This window comes from Triticum aestivum, chromosome 6D, assembly GCF_018294505.1.
Source record: "Triticum aestivum cultivar Chinese Spring chromosome 6D, IWGSC CS RefSeq v2.1, whole genome shotgun sequence".
In the NCBI taxonomy this organism is placed as follows: domain Eukaryota; kingdom Viridiplantae; phylum Streptophyta; class Magnoliopsida; order Poales; family Poaceae; genus Triticum; species Triticum aestivum.
Genome location: NC_057811.1, coordinates 9628097 through 9641933, shown reverse-complemented (window position 1 = coordinate 9641933; position 13837 = coordinate 9628097).

Here is a 13837-nt window from a genome sequence, read left to right as displayed (position 1 = left end):
CGAACAACGGTGCCTCCGCGTTCAACACACGTGCATCCCGATGACGTCTCCCGCGCCTTGATCCAGCAAGGAGGAGGGAGAGGTTGAGGAAGAAGGCTCCAATAGCAGCACGACGACGTGGTGGTGGTGGAGTGGCAGTTCTCCGGCAGGGCTTCGCCAAGCTCACGCGGAGGAGGAGAGGTGTTGGGGAGGGGAGGGGCTGCGCCTTGGATGTGGTCCGGCTGCCCTCCCACCCCCCCCTCTATTTATAGAGGCATGGGGGAGGGGGGCCGGGCCCCTCCAGATGGATCTAGAGGGGCGGCGGCAGCCAAGGGGGGAGGCTTGCCCCCCAAGCCAAGGGGCGCCCCCTCCAGGGTTTCCCCCCAACCCTAGGTGCATGGGCCCTAGGGGGGGTTTGGCGCCCAGCCCACCTAGGGGCTGGCTCTCCTCTATATTCATCCCATAGGGCCCCCTCCTGGGCAGGTGGACCCTCCCGGTGGACCCCCGGAACCCTTTCGGTGGTCCCGGTACAATACCGATATACCCCCGAACACTTCCGCCGACCGAATAAGGACTTCCCATATATAAATCTTCATCTCCGAACCATTCCGGAAGTCCTCGTGACGTCCGGGATCTCATCTTGGACTCCGAACAACATTCGGTAATCACATACAAACCTTCCTTATAACCCTAGCGTCATCGAACCTTAAGTGTGTAGACCCTACGGGTTCGGGAATCATGCAGACATGACCGAGACACCTCTCTAGCCAATAACCAACAGCAGGATCTGGATACCCATGTTGGCTCCCACACGTTCCACGATGATCTCATCGAATGAACCACGATGTCGAGGATTCAAGCAATCCCGTATACAATTCCCTTTGTCAATCGGTATGTTACTTGCCCGAGATTCGATCGTCGGTATCCCAATACCTCGTTCAATCTCGTTACCGGCAAGTCAATTTACTCGTTCGTAATGCATGATCCCATGACCAACTACTTGGTCACATTGAGCTCATTATGATGATGCATTACCGAGTGGGCCCAGAGATACCTCTCCGTCATACGGAGTGACAAATCCCAGTCTCGAGCCGTGCCAACCCAATAGACACTTTCGGAGATACCTGTAGTGCACCTTTATAGCCACCCAGTTACGTTGTGACATTTGGTACACCCAAAGCATTCCGACGGCATCCGGGAGTTGCACGATCTCATGGTCTAAGGAAATGATACTTGACATTAGAAAAGCTTTAGCAAACGAACTACACGATCTAGTGCTATGCTTAGGATTGGGTCTTGTCCATCACATCATTCTCCTAATGATGTGATCCCATTATGAATGACATCCAATGTCCATGGTCAGGAAACCGTAACCATCTATTGATCAACGAGCTAGTCAACTAGAGGCTCACTAGGGACATGTTGTGGTCTATGTATTCACACATGTATTACGATTTCCGGATAACACAATTATAGCATGAACAATAGACAATTATCATGAACAAGGAAATATAATAATAACCATTTTATTATTGCCTCTAGGGCATATTTCCAACTGTCTCCCACTTGCACTAGAGTCAATAATCTAGTTACATTGTGATGAATCGAACACCCATAGAGTTCTGGTGTTGGTTATGTTTTGCTCGTGGAAGAGGTTTAGTCAACGGATCTGCGACATTCAGGTCTGTATGCACTTTACAAATATCTATGTCTCCATCTTGAACATTTTCACGAATGGAGTTGAAGCGACGCTTGATATGCCTGGTCTTCTTGTGAAACCTGGGCTCCTTGGCTAGGGCAATAGCTCTAGTGTTGTCACAGAAGAGAGTCATCGGGCCCGACGCATTGGGAATAACTCCTAGGTCGGTAATGAACTCCTTCATCCAGATTGCTTCATGTGCTGCCTCCGAGGCTGCCATGTACTCCGCTTCACATGTAGATCCTGCCACGACGCTTTGCTTGCAACTGCACCAGCTGACTGCCCCACCATTCAAAATATACACGTATCTGGTTTGTGACTTAGAGTCATCCAGATCTGTCTCGAAGCTAGCGTCGACGTAACCCTTTACGACGAGCTCTTCGTCACCTCCATAAACGAGAAACATATCCTTAGTCCTTTTCAGGTACTTCAGGATATTCTTGACCGCTGTCCAGTGTTCCATGCCGGGATTACTTTGGTACCTTCCTACCAAACTTACGGCAAGGTTTACATCAGGTCTGGTACACAGCATGGCATAGACCCTATGGCCGAGGCATAGGGGATGACACTCATCTTTTCTCTATCTTCTGTCGTGGTTGGGCATTGAGCCGTGCTCAATCTCACACCTTGCAATATAGGCAAGAACCCCTTCTTGGACTGATCCATATTGAACTTCTTCAATATCTTGTCAAGGTACGTGCTTTGTGAAAGACCAATGAGGCGTCTCGATCTATCTCTATAGATCTTGATGCCTAATATATAAGTAGCTTCTCCAAGGTCCTTCATTGAAAAACACTTATTCAAGTAGGCCTTTATGCTTTCCAAGAATTCTATATCATTTCTCATCAATAGTAAGTCATCCACATATAATATGAGAAACACTACAGAGCTCCCACTCACTTTCTTGTAAACAGAGGCTTCTCCATAAGTCTGCGTAAACCCAAACGCTTTGATCATCTCATCAAAGCGAATGTTCCAACTCCGAGATGCTTGCACCAGCCCATAGATTGAGTGTTGGAGCTTGCACACCTTGTCAGCATTCTTAGGACCGACAAAACCTTCTAGCTGCATCATATACAATTCTTCCTTAAGGAAACCATTAAGGAATGTCGTTTTGACGTCCATTTGCCAATTCCTAACATGATTCGGACGGACTTCAGCTTCACTACGGGTGAGAAAGTCTCATCGTAGTCAACCCCTTGAACTTGTCGATAACCCTTAGCGACAAGCCGAGCCTTATAGATGGTCACATTACCATCCGCGTCTGTCTTCTTCTTAAAGATCCATTTATTTTCTATGGCTCGCCGATCATTGGGCAAGTCAGTCAAAGTCCATACTTCATTTTCATACATGGATCCTATCTCGGATTTCATGGCTTCAAGACATTTGTCAGAATCCGGGCCCGCCATCGCTTCTTCATAGTTCGAAGGTTCATCGTTGTCTAACAACATGATTTCCAGGACAGGGTTGCCGTACAACTCTGGTGCGGAACGTGTCCTTGTGGACCTACGAAGTTTAGTGGTAACTTGATCATGATCGTCATCATTAACCTCCTCTCTAGTCGGTGCAGGCACCACAGAAACATTTTCTTGTGCTGCGCTACTCTCTGGTTCAAGAAGAGTCATCTCAGCAAGTTCCACTTTCCTCCCACTTACTTCTTTCGAGAGAAACTCTTTCTCCAGAAAGGACCCGTTCTTGGCAACGAAGATCTTGCCTTCGGATCTGACATAGAAGGTATACCCAATGGTTTCCTTCGGGTATCCTATGAAGACGCATTTTCCCGACTTGGGTTCGAGCTTTTCAGGTTGAAGTTTCTTGACATAAGCATCGCATCCCCAAACTTTTAGAAACGACAGCTTAGGTTTCTTCCCAAACCATAATTCATACGGTGTCGTCTCAACGGATTCCGACGGAGCCCTATTTAAAGTGAATGCGGCAGTCTCTAAAGAATATCCCCAAAATGATAGCGGTAGGTCGGTAAGAGACATCATAGATCGCACCATGTCCAACAGAGTGCGATTACAACATTCGGACACACCATTACGCTGAGGTGTTCCAGGCGGCGTGAGTTGTGAAACATTCCACATTTCCTTAAGTGCGTGCCAAATTCATGACTCAAATATTCTCCCCCACGATCTGATCGTAAGAACTTTATTTTCCTGTCACGTTGATTCTCAACCTCACTCTGAAATTCCTTGAACTTTTCAAAGGTCTCAGACTTGTGTTTCATCAAGTAGACATACCCATATCTACTTAAGTCATGAGTGAGGGTGAGAACATAACGATAGCCACCGCGAGCCTCAACGCTCATTGGACCGCACACATCAGTATGTATGATTTCCAATAAGTTGTTTGCTCGCTCCATTGTTCCGAAGAACGGAGTCTTGGTCATTTTGCCCATGAGGCATGGTTCGCACATGTCAAATGATTCATAATCAAGAGACTCCAAAAGTCCATCTGCATGGAGTTTCTTCATGCGTTTGACACCAATGTGACCAAGGCGGTAGTGCCACAAGTATGTGGGACTATCATTATCAACCTAACATTTCTTGGCATTCACACTATGAATATGTGTAACATCACGTTCGAGATTCATTAAGAATAAACCATTGACCAGCGGGGCATGACCATAAAACATATCTCTCATATAAATAGAACAACCATTATTCTCGGATTTAAATGAGTAGCCATCTCGCATTAAACGAGATCCAGATACAATGTTCATGCTCAAAGCTGGCACTAAATAACAATTATTGAGGTTTAAAACTAATCCCGTAGGTAAATGTAGAGGTAGCGTGCCGACGGCGATCACATCGACCTTGGAACCATTTCCGACGCGCATCGTCACCTCGTCCTTCGCCAGTCTCCGCTTATTCCGCAGCTCCTGTTTTGAGTTACAAATATGAGCAACCGCACCGGTATCAAATACCCAGGAGCTACTACGAGTACTGGTAAGGTACACATCAATAACATGTATATCACATATACCTTTGGTGTTGTCGGCTTTCTTGTCCGCTAAGTACTTGGGGCAGTTCCGCTTCCAGTGACCGTTTCCCTTGCAATAAAAGCACTCAGTCTCAGGCTTGGGTCCATTCTTTGTCTTCTTCCCGGCAGCTTGCTTACCGGGCGCGGCAACTCCCTTGCCGTCTTTCTTGAAGCTCTTTTTACCCTTGCCTTTCTTAAACTTAGTGGTTTTATTCACCATCAACACTTGATGTTCCTTTTTGATCTCCACCTTCGCTGATTTCAGCATCGAATATACCTCAGGAATGGTCTTTTCCATCCCCTGCATATTGAAGTTCATCACAAAGCTCTTGTAGCTAGGTGGGAGCGACTGAAGGATTCTGTCAACGACCGCGTCATCCGGGAGATTAACTCCCAGCTGAGACAAGCGGTTGTGCAACCCAGACATTTTGAGTATGTGTTCGCTGACGGAACTATTCTCCTCCATCTTACAACTGTAGAACTTGTCGGAGACTTCATATCTCTCAACCCGGGCATGAGCTTGGAAAACCATTTTCAGCTCTTGGAACATCTCATATGCTCCGTGCTGCTCAAAACGATTTTGGAGCCCCAGTTCTAAGCTGTAAAGCATGCCGCACTGAACCAGGGAGTAATCATCAACATGTGGTTGCCAGGCGTTCATAACGTCTTGGTTTGCTGGGACGGGTGCTTCACCTAGCGGTGCTTCCAGGACATATGCTTTCTTGGCAGCTATGAGGATGATCCTCAAGTTCCGGACCCAGTCTGTATAGTTGCTACCATCGTCTTTCAGCTTGGTTTTCTCTAGGAACGCGTTGAAGTTGAGGTTGACATTAGCGTGGGCCATTTGATCTACAAGACATATTGTAAAGGTTTTAGACTAAGTTCATGATAATTAAGTTCATCTAATCAAATTATTAATGAACTCCCACTCAGACGGGCATCCCTCTAGTCATCTAAGTGATACATGATCTGAGTCAACTAGGTCGTGTTCGATCATCACGTGAGACGGACTAGTCATCATCGGTGAACATCTTCATGTTGATCGTATCTGCTATACGACTCATGCTCGACCTTTCGGTCTCTTGTGTTCCGAGGCCATGTCTGTACATGCTAGGCTCGTCAAGTCAACCTAAGTGTATTGCGTGTGTAAATCTGGCTTACACCCATTGTATGCGAACGTTAGAACCTGTCACACCGATCATCACGTGGTGCTTTGGAACAACGAACCTTCACAACGGTGCACAGTTAGGGGGAACACTTTCTTGAAATTTTAGCGAGGGATCATCTTATTTATGCTACCGTCGTTCTAAGCAAATAAGATGTAAAACATGATAAACATCACATGCAATCAAATAGTGACATGATATGGCCAATATCATTTTTGCTCCTTTTGATGTCCATCTTCGGGGTGCCATGATCATCATCATCACCGGCATGCCACCATGATCTCCATCCTCGTGTCTTCATGAAGTTGTCTCGCCAACTATTACTTCTACTACTATGGCTAACGGTTAGCAATAAAGTAAAGTAATTACATGACGTTCCAGTTGACACGCAGGTCATAAATAAATTAAGACAACTCTATGGCTCCTGCCGGTTGTCATACTCATCGACATGCAAGTCGTGATTCCTATTACAAGAACATGATCAATCTCATACATCACATATATCATTCATCACATCCTTCTGGCCATATCACATCACATGACACTTGCTGCAAAAACAAGTTAGACGTCCTCTAATTGTTGTTGTAAATTTTTACGTGGCTGCTATAGGTTTCTAGCAAGAACGCTTCTTACCTACGCCAAAACCACAACGTGATATGCCAATTTCTATTTACCCTTCATAAGGACCCTTTTCATCGAATCTGGTCCGACTAAAGTGGGAGAGACAGACACCTGCTAGCCACCTTATGCAACTAGTGCATGTCAGTCGGTGGAACCTGTCTCACGTAAGCGTACGTGTAAGGTCGGTCCGGGCCGCTTCATCCCACGATGCCGCCGAATCAAGATAAGACTAGTAACGGCAAGTAAATTGACAAAATCGACGCCCACAACAACTTGTGTTCTACTCGTGCATAGAAACTACGCATAGACCTAGCTCATGATGCCACTGTTAGGGATCGTTGCAGAAATTAAAATTTTCTACGCATCGCCAAGATCAATCTATGGAGTTTACTAGCAACGACAGGGGAGTGCATCTTCATACTTTGAAGATCGCGATGCGGAAGCGTTGCAAGAACGCGGTTGAAGGAGTCGCACACGTAGCGATTCAGATCGCAGCAGAATCCGATCCAAGCACCGAACAACGGTGCCTCCGCATTCAACACACGTGCAGCCCGGTGACGTCTCCCGCGTCTTGATCCAGCAAGGAGGAGGGAGAGGTTGAGGAAGAAGGCTCCAACAGCAGCACGACGGCGTGGTGGTGGTGGAGTGGCAGTTGTCCGGCAGGGCTTCGCCAAGCTCACGCGGAGGAGGAGATGTGTTGGGGAGGGCAGGGGCTGCGCCTTGGATGTGGTCCGGCTGCCCTCCCAACCCCCCTCTATTTATAGGGGCAAGGGAGAGCGGGGTCGGGCCCCTCCAGATGGATCTAGAGGGGGGCGGCGGCCAAGGGGGGAGGCTTGCCCCCCAAGCCAAGGGGGGCGCCCCCTCCAGGGTTTCCCCCCAACCCTAGGCGCATGGGCCCTAGGGGGGTTTGGCGCCCAGCCCACCTAGGGGCTCGTTCCCCTCTATATTCAGCCCATAGGGCCCTCCTGGGCAGGTGGACCCTCCCGGTGGACCCCCGGAACCCTTTCGGTGGTCCCGGTACAATACCGATATACCCCCGAACACTTCCGGCGACCGAATAAGGACTTCCCATATATAAATCTTCATCTCCGGACCATTCCGGAACTCCTCGTGACGTCCGGGATCTCATCCTGGACTCCGAACAACATTCGGTAATCACATACAAACCTTCCTTATAACCCTAGCGTCATCGAACCTTAAGTGTGTAGACCCTACGGGTTCGGGAATCATGCAGACATGACCGAGACACCTCTCTAGCCAATAACCAACAGCAGGATCTGGATACCCATGTTGGCTCCCACACGTTCCACGATGATCTCATCGGATGAACCACGATGTCGAGGATTCAAACAATCCCGTATACAATTCCCTTTGTCAATCGGTATGTTACTTGCCCGAGATTCGATCGCCGGTATCCCAATACCTCGTTCAATCTCGTTACCGGCAAGTCACTTTACTCGTTCCGTAATGCATGATCCTGTGACCAACTACTTGGTCACATTGAGCTCATTATGATGATGCATTACCGAGTGGGCCCAGAGATACCTCTCCGTCATACAGAGTGACAAATCCCAGTCTCGAGCCGTGCCAACCCAACAGACACTTTCGGAGATACCTGTAGTGCACCTTTATAGCCACCCAGTTACGTTGTGACGTTTGGTGCACCCAAAGCATTCCTACGGCATCCGGGAGTTGCACGATCTCATGGTCTAAGGAAATGATACTTGACATTAGAAAAGCTTTAGCAAACGAACTACACGATCTAGCGTTATGCTTAGGATTGGGTCTTGTACATCACATCATTCTCCTAATGATGTGATCCCGTTATCAATGACATCCAATGTCCATGGTCAGGAAACCGTAACCATCTATTGATCAACGAGCTAGTCAACTAGAGGCTCACTAGGGACATGTTGTAGTCTATGTATTCATACATGTATTACGATTTCCGGATAACACAATTATAGCATGAACAATAGACAATTATCATGAACAAGGAAATATAATAATAACCATTTTATTATTGCCTCTAGGGCATATTTCCAACAGTGACCACTCCATGTGGATGTACTCCGGGGCTGGTGATACCGATCGGGTTCATCCGGAGGAGGTGACGGCCAAAACAGTGGCCGAGTGGCTGAGGGGCATCACCGGGAACAAGGACAACCCCAGGGGCGCCAGGAGAGTCAAACCTTTCAGCGACAGCAACCAGCCAGACAAGGTTTGGCCATTACAACTGATTGAATTTGGATGTGTTTTCTGGCTGTTTGTTGATTCGACTGATTTCCACTCGGCTCCTTGTTTTGTAGATTTATACAGAGATGTACTCAATGCCCAATGGCGAACAAGCTCTGGAGCAGTACCATGAAGGCGAGGACAGCGCGGAGGAGAGCGGCGAGTGGGAGTCACCAGCCGACGATGATGAAGATGAGAGTGATGAGTCGGACGACGAGGAGGTAGCCGACTCACCACCTCGTTCTGAACATCGATCCAAGCAGCACCATGATCCCGCGGGCAGGCGCGGCAAAGTTGTGGCCTCGAGCGCTCCATCTCAAAAGCGCGCTCGGTCTTCGACTCCAGAATTGGCTGAGAAGGTCACCAAGCAGCCCAAGATCAATCCTTCGAAGGCTCGGAAGACCTTGCCTAGAATCAAGATGGACGTTCCTGTTGCTTCTGGGTAAATGTTCTCCCCGTATTTTCTTGTTCTGATCGATTCTCTTGTACTGACCGAGTGGATGATGAACCTTTACAGCCCGACCTTGACTGCGACTGATATGGATATCGACAAGACCCCAGACAACGAGGAAACCGACAACGCAGCTACCTCCAAAGCCAGTAAGTCTGCACGACTCGAGTTTATTTGGACGACTGGATTGTTTGTCAGCTATCTCCTTGACTTTCTCTGTTTGTTGCAGCACCACGGGACGTTGTTGTGCTCCCGGACAATGAAGAAGAAGTACCGCTGAGGGGAAGGAGGAGGAGGGACAAGGAACTGAGCGGGAAAGCGCCTGAGGTCCAGGTTCCTCAGTCGACTGAGACGCCTGGGATGGCTGTCGAACGATAGTCAGATCCGGCACGTACCAACGTCACTTTTGCTATCCTGCTGTCGACTGATTGCCCATCAGGATCAGCTGCTCAGACTTCTGTTGTACCAATACAACCCCACGCATCAGACCCAGCGGTTGCTCCGACTGCTCTGCCATCATCGCTTTTCACTGCGTATCAAACCCCGGACGACCCACCGTCTGCCGCCAAGGAAGCTCTTCTTCAGTTGAACCTTGTGATGGGGCAAATGAAAGTGGTGCATGAGGCCAGTCAGGTGTCCTTCAACGCCGGAGCTGCTCTGCAGACCAATGTCCAGGTTAGTTGATTTCCGATTGATCATATTTCTCGTCCGATCACCCACTGGGGTGTGACTGTTTTGAAGTTGCACGAGTCAATTTGAGTCATCTTGGATTGAATTTTGAACTACTGGGGGCACTCTTAGTGCACCCACTGGGTGTAGCCCCCGAGACCATAGTTGACTGCGGGCAGTCGACTGTGGTCTGAGAATCCGAATTTTGTCACTCGGTCTGGACTGGCCAGGTCGAATGACACCAGAGCCAGTGGGGGCACGCTAAGTGCACCCACTGGGTGTAGTCCCCGAGACCGTGGTTGACTGCGGGCAGTCGACTATGGTCTGAGAACTGCTTTTTTTTACTCTCGCACTGGGCAGACCATGTCGAGTGTTTATTCAAACCAGTGGGGGCACGCCAAGTGCACCCACTGGGTGTAGTCCCCGAGACTGCCATTGAATGTTTGATTCGGCGGTAGTCTTAGAGTAGCTATCACAGTGATGTCTTTTTATCTCGGTCAACTGATATGGCTTAAACTGCAGAAATCTTGTGATCTTGGGGCTCAGCTTTCTGCAATGAACAAGCAGCAAATCAGCCTCAACCTTGATCTGGAATTGGCCCAGAAGAATCTCAAGACTGCTCGTGATGAAGTAGCTGCCATGGGAGGTAACCAATCGCCAACTGTCTTTCTCACTGCCGGCCCTTTTCCTTTTCATTTTTTGAACCGAGTGACTCCACTCGAGCAGATGTATGTAGTGAAAACCGTCAACTCCAAGCCCGTCTGAAGAATGTTATTTCTTTAGAGAAAATGAAGCAGGCTTTGGAGAAGAAGGATCTGGATCTTGCTGCTGCACAGAAGGAAGCGCGAGAGAAAACGGCGCTTGCTGACAAGAAGCTTGCTTCAGTCGGCAAGTTAGAAGAGGAGAACTCCAAACTGAAGACTGATGTCTCTGACGCCAATCGGGAGGTCGAGCGACTGAAGAAAGACAAGGACAGGCTGACTGACGAGCTTGGGAGCCTCAAGGCAAAGAAGGGCGAGTTGGAGTCTTATCTAGGCAGCTTGCTGCAAAGCTAGTCCTAAAACTTGAAGGTACTGATGATTGACTGACTTATTACGGTCGACTGTCCAGCTTGATTATATCGTCGACTCATCATTTACTCGACTGTGTAGAGCTTTGCCAAGACTTTGAAGCGGAAACTGGGCGGGTCGAGACGGGTCTTGATCCCATAAATTGTCCAGTCAAGGATGATGTTGCGATGAATGTGCTGCGGTTGGAATCTCGCATGGACAGCGCGGTTGCTTATCTTGCTCGCCTGAAGGCAGCGATGACTCGGGTTGATGCTGAACTCTGGCCTCAGGCGGAACTGTCTCAAGACCTCGAATCTCTGATGGCTCGACTGAATCAAATACCTTACCGAGTGCAAGAGTGGAAGAAGTCATCTGCTCGCTGTGGCGCTAATGTCGTGTTGTCCTTGGTCCGAGTGCACTGCAAAGACGTCAAAGAAGACAAGCTGGCGGAGCTCAAGGTTGCTAACAAAAAGAGGCACACCTTCCAATCCTTCATGGACACTTTCCTTGACGCTGCCACCCGTATTGCAGACAGCATAGACCTTGATAGTTTCTGCGACCCAGCCAGTCCTTCTCCTGACGCGTGACCGAAAACATTATGCTCCACCTTTATTTGCCTCAGAATGCCGAGTGATTGTGTAATCGTTAACTTCTTCGGGCTTGATGCTCGAATACTTTTGATCCGTCGTCCGGAACTTTAGGATTTATATGAACTTGGTTTATCTCTGAATATGCTTGTGTTTGCCTTCGAGTGGATTTTGCTCTTCAATTGGAATAATCTTTGTACTTGAGATGCGGCTATTGTACTTATGGCGCAACTCCGAAGGAGAAGGTCGCAGTCGACCTGCACCTCGTCGTCCTTACGGATAGGGAGGGAGCACACGTTGTACTTGTGGCGCAGCTCCGAAGGAGAAGGTTACAGTCGACCTGTACCTCGTCGTCCTTGCGGATAGGGATGGAGCGCACATTGTACTTGTGGCGCAGCTCCGAAGGAGAAGGTTGCAGTCGACCTGCACCTCGTCGTCCTTGCGGATAGGGATGGAGCGCACATTGTACTTGTGGCGCAGCTCCAAAGGAGAAGGTTGCAGTCGACCTGCACCTCGTCGTCCTTGTGGATAGGGATGGAGCGCACATTGTACTTGTGGCGCAGCTCCGAAGGAGAAGGTTGTAGTCTACCTGCACCTCGTCTTCCTTGCGGATAGGGATGGACTTCGAACTTAGGCGAGTACTAGACCGCAGCTAAGCCCCCGAGTGGGAGGGTTGCTCACCACTCGGTAGGATTTTACAAACTTAGGCGAGTACTGGACTGCAGCTAAGCCCCCGAGTGGGAGGGTTGCTCACCACTCGGTAGGATTTTTCAAACTTAGGTGAGTACTGGACTGCAGCTAAGCCCCCGAGTGGGAGGGTTGCTCACCACTCGGTAGGATTTTTCAAACTTAGGCGAGTACTGGACTGCAGCTAAGCCCCCGAGTGGGAGGGTTGCTCTCCACTCGGTAGGATTTTTCAAACTTAGGCGAGTACTGGACTGCAGCTAAGCCCCCGAGTGGGAGGGTTGCTCACCACTCGGTAGGATTTTTCAAACTTAGGCGAGTACTGGACTGCAGCTAAGCCCCCGAGTGGGAGGGTTGCTCACCACTCAGTAGGATTTTTCAAACTTAGGCGAAACGGATTCGCGGCAAAGTCACCCACTGGGGATTTCAGACGCAAACAAAAGTAACAACAACCATTTAGGAAGACTGTAAAGCTCTTGTCTTTGATAAACAAACTACAAAGGTATTTCTTATTACATCTCATCCGAATGAGTACTTAAGTATAAAAGGGGCGGAGCAGCTCCGCGTTCCAAGCCCGTGGCTCGTCTTTCTGATGCTCGACATTGTAAAGATGATATGCTCCATTGTGGAGAACTCTGGTGACAATGAAGGGACCTTCCCAAGCAGGGGCGAGCTTGTGTGGTTTCTGCTGATCCACTCGAAGAACCAAGTCTCCCTCTTGAAAGGCTCGGCCCCTCACGTTTCTGGCGTGGAATCGACGCAAGTCTTGCTGATAAATGGTCAACCGGATTAAGGCCATCTCTCTTTCCTCCTCTAGGAGATCGACTGCGTCCTGCCGGGCCTGTTCTGCTTCATCTTCAGAGAAGAGCTCGACTCGGGGTGCATTGTGAAGCAAGTCACTCGGTAAGACAACTTCAGCTCCATAAACCAAGAAGAATGGAGTTCGGCCAGTCGACCGATTAGGAGTTGTCCTCAATCCCCAAAGAACTGATGGAAGTTCATCAACCCAGGCGCCTGCTGCATGCTTGAGATCACACATCAGTCGGGGTTTCAGTCCTTTGAGAATCAAGCCATTTGCTCTTTCTGCTTGTCCATTCGATTGGGGGTGGGCGACTGAAGCATAGTCGACTCGTGTGCCTTGGGAAGCACAGAAGGCTCTGAACTCATCAGAATCGAGGTTCGACCCGTTGTCAGTGATGATGCTGTGCGAAACTCCATATCTGAATGTCAATTCTCTGATGAAGCTGACGGCAGTACTGTCTTCAAGATTCTTGATAGGCTTGGCTTCAATCCATTTGGTAAACTTGTCGACTGCTACAAGCACATGAGTGAAGCCGCTCCTACCAGTCCTCAGGGGTCCAACCATATCCAATCCCCAAATAGCAAAGGGACAGACGAGTGGAATAGTCTTCAGGGCTGACGGAGGCTCGTGGGAAATATTGGAGTAAAACTGGCAGCCTTCACATTTGTCGACTATATCTTTCGCCATTTCATTTGCTCGTGGCCAATAAAATCCCGCTCGGTATGCTTTGGCCACAATGGTCCGAGAGGACGCATGGTGACCATAGGTCCCCGAGTGGATGTCGTTGAGGATCACTCGACCTTCTTCTGGTGTGATGCATTCTAGCTGACTCTGGTTACACTTTCCCTAAACAGTTGTCCTTTTATCACAGTAAAGGCTTTGGATCAACGGACGATCTGTCGAGCCTCTT